General features: G+C 42.8%; 1 protein-coding gene and 1 long non-coding RNA gene across 2 annotated transcripts in view; one reads left to right on the top strand and one right to left on the bottom strand.

The window, feature by feature from the left end:
- The window catches only part of LOC115102679 (vasopressin V2 receptor-like), a 42,762-nt gene that overhangs the window by 12,474 nt on the left and 17,984 nt on the right, over positions 1–12,304 (top strand). The gene's annotated exons all lie outside the window — the stretch shown is intronic.
- Positions 1–12,304, bottom strand: part of LOC135562984 (uncharacterized) — a 63,379-nt gene that overhangs the window by 37,602 nt on the left and 13,473 nt on the right. The window lies entirely within an intron of this gene.

The following is a 12,304-nucleotide window of genomic DNA, read 5'->3' as shown; positions in this document are numbered from 1 at the left end:
CGTGGCTCCCTGTCCGACACGCGCCCGGAATAAGACTCCTAGTCAGCAGCCTCTGGGGCTTCTTCATCTGCTGCCAACACCTTCTCGACCCTGGTCTCATCTCTCTATGGATTCCATCACAGGTTCCATCCTCAGAGGGCCACACTGTCATCCTGGTCATTGTGGACCGCTTTTCCAAGACGGCACATTTCATTCCGCTGCCTAAGCTTCCATCTGCCCGTGAGACTGCTCAGCTAGTCATTCAGCATGTTTTCCGCCTTCACAGACTTCCTCTGGACATTGTCTCCGACCGGGGCCCCCAGTTTGCCTCCAGATTCTGGAGGGCGTTCTGTAACCTTCTGGGGTCATCAGCCAGTTTGACTGAGGGCTATCACCCTCAGTCCAACGGCCAAGCAGGTGAACCAGGATCTGGAGACCGCCTTACAGTGCTGTGTGTCTGCCAACCCCACCACTTGGAGTCAGCAACTTCCCTCGGTGGAGTACGCACACAACACTCTCCAGTGTTCCTCCACCGGCCTGTCACCATTCCAGGTGTTGTACGGATACCAGCCTCCTCTGTTTCCAGATCAGGAGATTGAAGTGGCGGTTCTATCCGCTGAACGTCCCATCTCTCGTTGCCGCCGGACCTGGAAGAGGGCTCGGTCAGCGATACTGAGGTTCTCTGCTCGAGCTCAACGACAGGCCAACCGCCATCGCCGTTCTCACCCTCTCCTGCGTCCAGGCCAGATGGTCTGATTGTCTCCTAGGGATCTGCCCCTACACATGGAATCTAAGAAGTTGGCACCCCGGTATGTTGGGCCATTCAAGGTTCTACGGTGCATCAATCCAGTGGCCTATTGCCTTCATCTTCCCCGGTCCATGAGGATTCATCCCAACTTCCACATCTCCAGACTCAAGCCTGTGGTGTTCAGTTCTGGTTCCGGCCACTCGGCCTCCACCTCCGCCTCGAATGATAGTGGGACAGCCAGCCTACACTGTGTGACACATCCTTTCTAGTCATCAGTTCCAGCGTGGTTCCGACATTCTGGATCCTGGACTCATTCGGGAGTTCGTCGCCTCTCTGCTACCCCTAGTGGAATGTCAGGAGCCATTCCTTGAGTGGGGGGGGGCGTCCTGTCACAGGTTATGTTTATTTGATTGTTGTTCCCTTGGGTTACCGCTGGAGGACGCCCTTGCCTTGTGTTCTAGTTTCCAGGTTACCCTAATTATTACTTATTGGTTTCACCTGGTTTTGATTACCTTCAAATATTTAGGTTCCTCAGTTGCTTGTATCTGTGCTTTGGTCTTATATTTTGCTTAGTGCACTCTTGTGCTGTTGCCTTGTTTTTGTCTGCGACTAAGTAAAGAGATGAATTTACCTTTACTTCTGTTTGCTGTGTTTGTCTGCGACTAGGTTCGAGTTTGTACAAGCATCGCTGTAACAGTTAGTGGTAGTTTTGTGATAACTTCACTGTGATTTGAATTTTGCGGAGAAAAAAACAACACAAAAGAATCTTTGTTTTTCAGTTAGGGATTTCTTTCTAAGCGTTAATGATCCCAATTTAATTTAAACATTTAAACATTCACACCTCTAATTCAGTCAGTTTTATTGGTCACAGTGAGCACTGATTCAGTGAGAGAGAGAGAGAGAGAGAGAGAGAGAGAGAGAGAGAGTGAAAGAAAGAGTGCGAGAGAGAGAGGGCACTCGGAAATCAAATGTCTACCGTTTGCAGATGATCTGGTGCTTCTGTCCCCAGCCAAGGATGCCCTACAGCAGCATCTAGATCTTGTACACAGATTCTGTCAGACCTGGGCCCTGACAATAAATCTTAGTAAGACTCAAATAATGGTGTTCCAAAAAAGGTATGGTTGCCAGGATAACAAATAGAAATTATATCTAGACATTATTGCCCTAGAACATACAAAGAATTATACCTACCTCGGCCTAAACATCAACACCACAGGTAACTACCACAAGGCTGTGAACGATCTAAGGGCCTTCTATGCCATCAAAGGGAACATAAAACTTGACATCCTAATCAGAATGTAGCTAAAAAAATACTTCAATATTATAGAACCCATTGCCCTCTATGGTTGTGAGGTCTGAGGTCCACTCACCAACCAAGAATTCACAAAATGGGACAAGGGACAAACAGCTAATCGAGACTGCATGCAGAATTCTGCAAAAATATACTGTGTGTACAGCACAAAACTCACACATTCCACCACATGCAATGCCCACACATTCCACCACAAAGCCCTCACCTACAGAGAGATTAACCTTGAGAAGAGTCCCCACAGCCAGCTGGCTCTGGGGCTCTGTTCACAAACACAAACAGACCCCAACAGAGCCCTAGGACAGCAACACAATTAAACCCAACCAAATATTGAGAAAGCTCAATTATAACTATTTGACACACTGGAAAGAATAAACCAAAACACAGAACAAATTGGAATGCTATCAAAGCAAAATTAAATAAAATTGTATTTGTCAAATGCGCCGAATACAACAGGTGTAGACTTTACCATGAAATGCTTACTTTCGAGCCCTTTCCCAACAATGCAGAGTAAAAAAAATAATTTTAAAAAGGAAAAAGTTACAATGAAGAGACTACACTGGGTGTACAAAATATTAGGAACACAGTCCCAATACTGCGTTGCAACCCTTTTTGCACTCAGAACAGCCTCAATTCGTCAGGGAATGGATTCCACAAGGTGTCGAAAGTGTTCCACAGGGATGCATGTTGACTCCAATGCTTCCCACAGTAGTTTCAAGTTGGCTGGATATCCTTTGGGTGGTGGACCATTCTTTATACACACAGGAAATGGTTGAGCATGAAAAACCCAGCAGCATTGCCGTTCTTGACACACTCAAACCGGTCTGCCTGGCACCTACCCTGCTCAAAGGCAATTGAATATTTTGTCTTGCCCATTCACACTCTAAATGGCACACATACACAATCCATGTCTCAATTGTCTCCAGGCTTAAAAATCCTTCTTTAACGGTTCTCCTTCCCTTTATCTACACAGATTAAAGTGGATTTAACAAGTGACATCAATAAGGGATCATATTTTCACCTGGATTCACCTGGTTAGTCTATGTAATGGAAAGACCAGTTCCTAATGTTGTGTCCACTCAGTGTATAACAGTATACAAGGGGTATCAGTACCGAGTCAATGTGCAGGGGTACGAGGTAGTTGAAGCAATTGAGGTAATGTACATGCAGGTAGGGGTAAAAATGACAAGGCAATCAGGATAGATAATAAACAGAGTACCAGCAGCGTATGTGAAGAGTGTGAAAGTGTGCCTATGTGTGTGTGTGTGTGTGTATGTGTATGTGTATGTGTGTGTGTGTGTGTGTATGTGTATGTGTGTGTGGCATAAATATGCATGTGTGTCAGTGTAATATGTGTGAGTGTGTTGGTAGAGTCCAGTAAGTGTGCATAGAGCCGGTGCAAGAGAATCAGTACAAATAAAAATGGGGTCAATGCAACTAAAAAGGGTAGAGATTGATTAACTGTTCAGCAGTCATGGCTTGGGGGTAGAAACTGTTCAAGAGCCTTTTGGTCCCAGACTTGACACTCTGGTACCGCTTGCTGTGTGGTAGCAGAGAGAACAGTCTAAGAGTTGGGTGGCTGGAGTCTTTGACAATTCTTAGGGACTTCCTCTGACACCACCTGGTATAGTAGTCCACAATGATGTACTGGGCCGTACACACTATCCTCTGTAGCGCCTTATGGTCAGATGGAAATCATTTGCCATGCCAGGCGGTGATGCAGGCAGCCAAGATGCTCTCAAGAGTGAAGCTGTAGAACTTTTCAGCCTCCTGAGGGGGAGGAGTTATTTTCACGCCCTCTTCACGTGTGTTTGGACCATGATAAGTCCTTAGAAATGTGGACACAGAGGAACTTAAAGCTCTTGACCCACTCCATGACAGCCCTCTCGATGTGAATGGGGGCGTGCTCGGCCCTCCATTTCCTGTAGTCCACGATTAGCTCCTTTGTCTTGCTGATGTTGAGGGAGAGGTTTATGTCCTCTCTGACCTCCTCCCTATAGGCTGTCTCATCGTCGTTGGTGATGAGGCCTACCACCGTTCTGTAGTCGGCAAAATTAATGGTGTTGGATTCATGCGGGCCACGCAGTTGTGGGTAAACATGGAGTACAGGAGGGGACTACGCATGCACCCCTGAGAAACCCCTGTGTTGAAGGTCAGTGTGGCGGATGTGTTGTTGCCTACCTTCACCACCTGGTGGCGGCCCGTCAGGAAGACCAGTATCCAGTTGCAGAGGGAGGTGTTCAGTCCCATAGTCCTTAGCTTAGTGATGAGCTTGGAGGGCACTATGGTGTTGAACGCTGAGCTGTAGTTAACGAACAGCATTCTCAAGTATGTGCTCCTTTTGTCCAGGTGGGAAAGGGCAGTGTTCATCTGTGGATCTGTTGGGCGGTATGCGAATTGGAGTGGGTCCAGGGTGTCTGGGTGATGGTGTTGATGTAGGCCATGACCAGCCTTTCAAAGCGTTTTATGGCTACAGGACGGCTCATTATAATGGTTGGAACAGAGTGAATGGAAACCATGTGTTTGATTTATTTGGTACTATTCCACTAATTCTGCTCCAGTCATTACCACGAGCCTGTCCTCCCCAATTATGGTGCCACCGACCTCCTGCGCTACAGATGTGAGTGCTACGGGACAATAGACATTTAGACAGGTTACCTTGGCGTTCTTGTGCACAGGGACTATGTTAGTCTGCTTGAAACATGTAGGTATTACAGACTGGGTCAGGGAGAGGTTAAAAATGTCAGTGAAAACATTTGCCAGCTGGTAAGCGCATGCTCTGAGTGTGCATCCTGGTATCTTGTTTGGCCTTGTGAATGTTAACCTGTTTAAAGGTCTTACTCACATCGGCTATGGAGATTGTGATTACACAGTCGTCCGGAACAGCTGGTGCTCTCATACATGATTCAGTGTTGCTAGCCTCAAAGTGAGCATAGAAGTAATTTAGCTCGTCCGGTAGGCTCGCGTCAGCGGACATCTCGTGGCTGGGTTTTTATTTGTAATCTGTGATAGTTTGCAAGCCCTGCCAAATCCGACAAGTGTCAGAGCCGGTGTAGTAGGATTCAATCTTAGTCCTGTATTGACGCTTTGCCTGTTTGATGATTCGTTTGAGGGCATAGCGTGATTTCTTATAAGCGTTCAGATTAGTGTCCCGCTCCTTGAAAGCAGCAGCTCTAGCCTTTAGCTCAGTGTGGATGTTTCCTGTAATTCAACGCTCTAACCACTAGGCTACCCACCACCCCACTCATTGAAGTAGAAATCCTCATCCAAATTGAGTTTAGTGATTACTGTTCTGATGTCCAGAAGCTCTTTGCGGTCATAGGAAATGATGGCGGAAACACGATGTACAAAAAAAGTTAAGATCAGCGCAAAAAACACACAAAATAGCACAAAAACGGCTACTATTCCCTCTAGTGGAATTATCTCAACAGAATCTGGCCCTAAACCTAAAGTAAACAGGGCAGAATGACTGACCTAAAATTAAGAAAATCCTTGACTATGTATAGACTCACTGAGCATAGCCTTGCAATTATGCAATGTAATCGGCCATGATCGATTACCGATTGTTATGAAAACTTGAAATTGGCCCTAATTAATCCGTCATTTCGATTAATCGGTCGACCTCTAGTCATCATATCTCAAAATCAATGTCATGTGGTTAATCAAAATAATATTAAAATCTAAATGAAAATTATACAAACCCAGGTGCGCAACTTTGGTTTTAGAAGTGGGGATGTAGATAAAAAAAAACATTTTGGTAGGGCTAGATCAGCTTTAATATTGCAGATAAATTGTTGCTTCCATCAATATAATTGTCTGCATCATTTCCAATCCCCCATATATTTTTGGGTAAATATATATATTTTTTTTTTGTGAAAAATATATTTTCCTTTATTATTTTCTCCTCACCCTACCATCCCTCCCCTAATTGGAGTAAACTAATGGACAATAACACTCAGGCTTCTACTTCCAGTTTATACATACTATTTAAATAGTATATTCTACAATAGTTATCTCTTGTTTATTTTTTAGTCCCATACTTCAGCTCCACTCAACCCCTCCCATCTATCTCTGAACACCATCCAGTTTTAATTTCTGCGTGCCATATATTTTTCAACTCTGCTGTGATGTTTCACAAAAGTTCTAAACCTTTCTAATTCTCATATATTCTACATATTATAAATGAAAAATAAACATTTTTGCTAAGAGTATTATTATATTATTGATATATTATATTATTATTATATTATTACTTTTAAATCACCCAGCAGTGCTATTAGGGGACATAATTGAGGAGAGGGTCTGGGGGTCCTACTGTGAAGCACATCTAAAGTAAATTGTCTTCAAGACATCCTCAAATCAATATAAAATGTCTGCCAGACCGCCCAGCCAACCCTACACGCCAGACCCCCACCAGTCTAGTCAATAACTCAACTCTCTCCCCAAAACAACTTTCTTCCCATCTTTTTTTTTTGTCTCAAGGGGAAGGTTTGGAAAACAAAAGTTTAAAGAACACACATACACCTATACTTTAACACACAGAAACAGGACCCCCCCCCCTTCTCCATATAATTCATAGTACTAATAGTACTGTAGAGCTCTTTTTACTTGCATTCAATAGAGCTGGGTCACCCTGTCCTGGCCTTATAGCGCCTCAACCCAACACACCCCACTCAGCTTTAGGATCTCAGTGAAACATTCATTATTGGTTTCCGGTGTGTAAGGCCAAGACCAGAGTGACAACAGCACAGCCGACCCCCAGGGCCAGGACTGAACAGCCCAACAGCAAGGGATTGCCTAAATAGGTATTCTCCCCTGACGTGGGCATGTTTTCAATACAGACTCCTTTTGTCGTACATATAAGGCCTCTAGCCAGAACTTATGAAAGTTGCACAGTATACCCTTAAAACAAATCTAGTAATACTGTACATAACTTGACATTTCTTCCATACATTGTGGGAGGATAACCAACCGTTCAATTAATTGCAATGCATTTACTAGCCACTATAAATGCTAGGTTACACAGTTTCTTCAGATAACAGTCTCCAGTATCAACATTTCCAAGCAAACAAAAACAGGGTGAACTGAGAATCTGTAGACATGCGGAGATAAAATAACATCAAATAACATACCTTCACAAGACCTCAACATATGCAAATATGGACCCTTTTATGTTTTACACCTCCAGCAGAATAATAGAATTTCTGAGTGCATGATATTCAGTTTCACTGGCATTTGGAACGTTCTATGGATGGTCTTAAACTGCAGTCATTTATGTCTGAGATTATATGAACATGACTGGGCATTCTAACATATCTGTATCCATTCATCATCATCAATAGCGTCTCCCAGGTCTTCCTCATATTTTTCTTTGACTTGTTGTATGTAATTGGTAAAAGCCTCTATCAACCCTTGATACAGTTTGGAAATCAACTTTGGAGGTTTGTCAGACTGCCTTAAAATTGCATCTCGCTTGTCCAGCTGGACAGAGTGAATAAAGTGTTGTATCTGCAAAAATTCACCTCACCTCTGTCACAGACCGGTCTTCCCTGGCCTGATCCTCCTAAAATGAGGTATGACAAAGAATTATCTTGGTGTACATTTATACATTATATCATTTAAGAATAGAATAAATGGTTCAATAATTGAAATGACCATTATTAACATAATCCCAGACTCTAGCTTTATGCTTAACGCTGCTATCCTGTAGCTACTGTAGGTCGAGCCATCTATTCAAGATGGAACTTTGTATCATTCACTGAATATACCGCAAAATGTACTTGAGCTCCATAGACTGGTCTTCCCTGGCTGTCTGACCCTGCTGGGACCCCCTGTCACCATCTGATCCTGCTAAAACATGATGAGTATAGTGTTGTGTACTGACTGCACTAGAGGGCACCATTCCCGCGGGATGCCTGCGGGACCTGCAGGTCCCGACAGAGATCATTGCGGCGCAGTCGGCATTTTTTCACGCTGGAGGCAGGAGCGGCGGTCAGACAGACGACTTTGGGATTCAAATATTTTTCCTATATCCCACAGATGATTTGGAAACGGTCCTCTTTCTGCTTTGTATGAGTCAACCTACCTATTGTATTAAAAACACATCTTTTTCGCATTATTCACACACTCAGAATTCACAGCTTCAATTTCAGTAGCCTACCTCTCCTAGTTAAGCGTAAAGCACGGGGCAGTTATCTTTCCAAGGAAATGTACGTCCTAAATAGGCCTATGATTAGGCTATAGTGCCTAGAAATAGGCCTAAATATTGATCACCCATATTTCTCTATCTAAAAATCTTCCCACTCCTAAAAGGTAGCCTATAAAAATAGCTCAAGAGAAAGTGCAAGTCTCTCCAACTCTGCTCTCTTCTAACTACATCTAGCAATATGCTGATGCTAATATGCTGATACAGCCCAGTAATACAATATAAGACCAATGTGAGAATCTGGTAATTTAACCTATTTCTTAAATTATTTCTGCCCATTTTATATTGCCTATAGGGCGCAAAATTGCAGGGACCATGGCTGGCAAGTGAGCTGCATCACATTGGACTGAAATAACAGGGTTTGGGACCAGTTCTTGTGATAGCGCCAGTGGGAGCGGGCAAGAAATCGGTCCGCGCAGACTTCTACTGTGCACCATGACAATGAAGCCGGTAATGTTAGAGCTGTTTTTTACTGTGTCAGTCTGAAAAATAGGGAATTAGCTAGGGGAACTTACAGATCAATAACATGACATTGACATACTGAATAATACAACTCACATTGCACTGAAAAAAACATCAGAATATCAATCTTCAATCATTTGGCCGATTATTTCATTGTTGGATTCAGGTCTAGTTTGATTAAGGGAAAAATAATAGCTAATGTAAGCCAACTTTTGGCCAGCTCTCTCTCTAACGGTACATCAACAGGCGAAAGCTTGCCAAGTTCATTTACTTCTGAAATGGGACAAAACAAAGGCTACAAACCTTCCCATACAAACAACTGCTGTTAGATAGTAATAATAGCCGCCTCATATCGCTGTCTGACAGACAACTAGAGGCTGGAGCTTACATGGCTGTGGTAGCTACTCACTAGTGTAACCTATTCATTCACCTCAGCTAACGTTACGTGTCAGTTACAATACTAGCTCAGCACTGCGAATAAACACTAGTTTACCAGTCAACAAAAAAATAGCCCGTTTCTGTTTACAACTCAGTGAAAGAGTGCAACACGTACACACCATGTTCAACTCTCCCATGGTCCAGCCAGCCTTCCAGAACCTTTGCCTTCACAGAGCCTGTCAGGCTACTCTGTGGTGTCCACCCGGTCATAAATGTCTCCGCATGGTCCTAAAGCACACCGTCGCCGCCTTTTTTAAAATCACATTCCAATGATTAAACTGGGGTGGACAAAAATGTAATTTCAGAATGTGGGGGCGGGACATGTGAAAGTTGCGCCCCTGTACAAACCTAAAAAGTAATTCTATTCTATTTTCAACTATGTAAAAATAGCCTACATAAATCCAACAAAGAAAAACATTGCAGCCTGCAGGTAGAAAATATCCTGATAAACTAAATATCTTATAAATTTCATTGGCTACACATGGCCTGTCTGCAACGAACTTGAAACAATGTATGAACTATTAACTTTGGTCTGGCATGAAGCTTGTGCTAGCGAACAAACATTTTCTGGATGCTCACAAGGCCACCTATAATTACAGGGGGAGGGAGGGAGGGGTTAGGAGGTAGGGAAGGGTAGACGCCGTGGGCAACATAAGTATAAAGAAGCCTCTTAGGTTTTAGATTAAAGATACAACGGGGACCAATGGGATTCAATGTCAGGCCAAGAGATTCCCTGATTAAAAATAGAAAGAAGACAGAAGAGAGAGAGAAAGAAGAGGCCTCTGACTACAGCCTTGAACACATCATTTTGAAAAAATTCCCCTCAGCGATGAATAAAGTACCTATCTATTTATCTAATTAAAAACGGTTCCGAGGTCCAAATCCCACTGCTGCGACCGTGTCTCAAAATAGTTGGTGTGGTAGTTATGACAGACAAAGATATAAAGTTTGGCGAACTTTACTGAGCATGTTTCAGTCAGCAGTAGTTACATAGTCAGCCAAGTGAACATGTTTTCTGTGCAAGTGCATTTGCATTTGCCTTCAAAGGCATTTCAAACCAGTCGCTCAGAACTAGTGCGTTGAACAAAATAAAAAAATATGTGTAATGTTACAAATTGTACTAATGAACGTAAAGTGACAATATCCCACAATTGAAGTTATGAAATACAGTACAAAATAAACTATACTCTCGAGGATATGGTTAGGTAAGCTAGCAGATATTCAACAAGTGCATTAATCTGGCCCAAATGATCAGCTTTCTTTTAAAGTATGGTTGAACCCATCGCCATCATTGGCAATGTTTGGGGATTCCTGACGTTTGGTTGGTAACCCCGTGGGGATTCATAGAGTGCAGCGCTGGCTCTGGTTCTGCTCTGCTTCTTGTCTCTCAATCACTCCCTACCTGCCTGCTGAGTGACACAGACAATGGGCTAGAGCGATGCAGCTGTGTTGGGTTGTAAAACCTGTACAGCGGAACTGGGTTCAAATACTACTTGAAATCATTTAAAATACTTTATCTGTGCTTGATTGAACTTGCCTGGTTTAATTGATCAATAGAATAGTCCCAGAACTGTAACCCCCACCATCTGGCACTCTAGACACTACAGAGCAAGCGTATTTGAAAGATTTAAAAAATATATTTCTAATAGTAATTGAACCCAGGTCTTCTCTATAGATACATGCCTCTGGCAGAGAACAACACAGTTACTAACACTTTAGAAGAATAAGTCATGCTGTATTATCACACATACCAGGCTGTGTGAACGTTATTACTGGCAGCAAATTGCACATTAAGTGGCTGTGGTACGACTGAGTGCAAACCTTGTAATTTCTTGTTAGTCACACTAAATTTAAATATAATTCGACCAGAGCTACGTTAATTCAGTTTCCAAATATATATTTCCAGAACAACCTGACCTCTAACTCTCAAAGTGAGTACTGTCCCTAGGAATGCCATCAGGGTAAATAAGACTTGGTTCTTAAGTTAGTCGCCTGCTATTTGAATGAAGAATTGTACAATTTGCACCTTTAAATAAAGGTCAAATAAATACTGTAACAAGTATATTACAAATATTACATCCAATTTCCTGATAATATCAGTCAGGTCATACCTGCTGTCACCATAGTAATTATAGTATCATTATGACCTAATTTCCTGTCCATTCTTCACCCCTCTCCTCCTCCTCCTCCTCCTGTCTTATCTTTCATCTCTCTTCAACTATTCTGTTCCCTCAGCTTCCCCTTCGCTCGCTCTCTCTCTCCTTCCTCTCACCACTCTCTCGCTCTCCCACCACCCCCTCACCCTATTCTCTCCCTCTCCTCCTCCTCCTCCTCCTCCTCTCTCCCTGTCTATTTATTTGGTCAAAGCTTCTCCCTATCCCACGACTTCGTTTCTCTGATTATCAGTGTCATTCATATCAATGATGTTATTATTTACTTTTGTGCTATTTATTTATAAAAGAGAGAAAATAAACTGGATTTTAATGGGATCAAGAGTGTGATTGGAGGGGAGCAAAATAATGGTATAAACAAGGGATGAGAGAGAGATAAGAGCAAAGGTGAAGGACTAAAATGTGGTGGGATAGAGGGAGAGAGGGATAGAGAAAGAGAGGGATACAGGGAGAGTGGGATAGAGGGAAAAGCTGTCAAATCGAGCCAAGGAAAGTATGAGAAAAAAACAAATTGAAAGCGGGACTTACGTCAGACAGAAGGAGAGAGTCAGATAGATAGACCAACAGACAGGTTGTAGAACTGTTACATAAAAGCACAGATTTACTGAACTACATATATACTGACAGGAAATAAACAATGGTTGCACCCTATTCCCTATTCAGAGTACTGCATATAGACACAATGAGTTGACATTGAAGGATCTCTTTTAAGTTTGAACAATCAGTATAATCTCAATCTGAAAACATTCAATCTAATGATAAAACCATCATGTTGTTGCATTTGCCATTTGTTTTTCTTTTTGAAGCACTTTAAGATTATTTCTGTAAGGAAAACACTCTAGAAGGTAAGCAAGGCAACAGTCTCCGCACTAATAACGCATCGCCCCCCCTTGGACCAATTGAGGTATTGCGTGTGACTAACAAATGTCAGTTAATTAGAATACCTCCCGCCTTGGGCCTATCAGTTTAATTTAGTAAACGGCGGATCTTCA

The sequence above is a fragment of the Oncorhynchus nerka genome, linkage group LG20 (assembly GCF_034236695.1).
Source record: "Oncorhynchus nerka isolate Pitt River linkage group LG20, Oner_Uvic_2.0, whole genome shotgun sequence".
NCBI classification, from domain to species: domain Eukaryota; kingdom Metazoa; phylum Chordata; class Actinopteri; order Salmoniformes; family Salmonidae; genus Oncorhynchus; species Oncorhynchus nerka.
The sequence above is the reverse complement of the archived record's forward strand: the minus strand, read 5'-3'. Positions and strand labels throughout refer to the sequence as shown.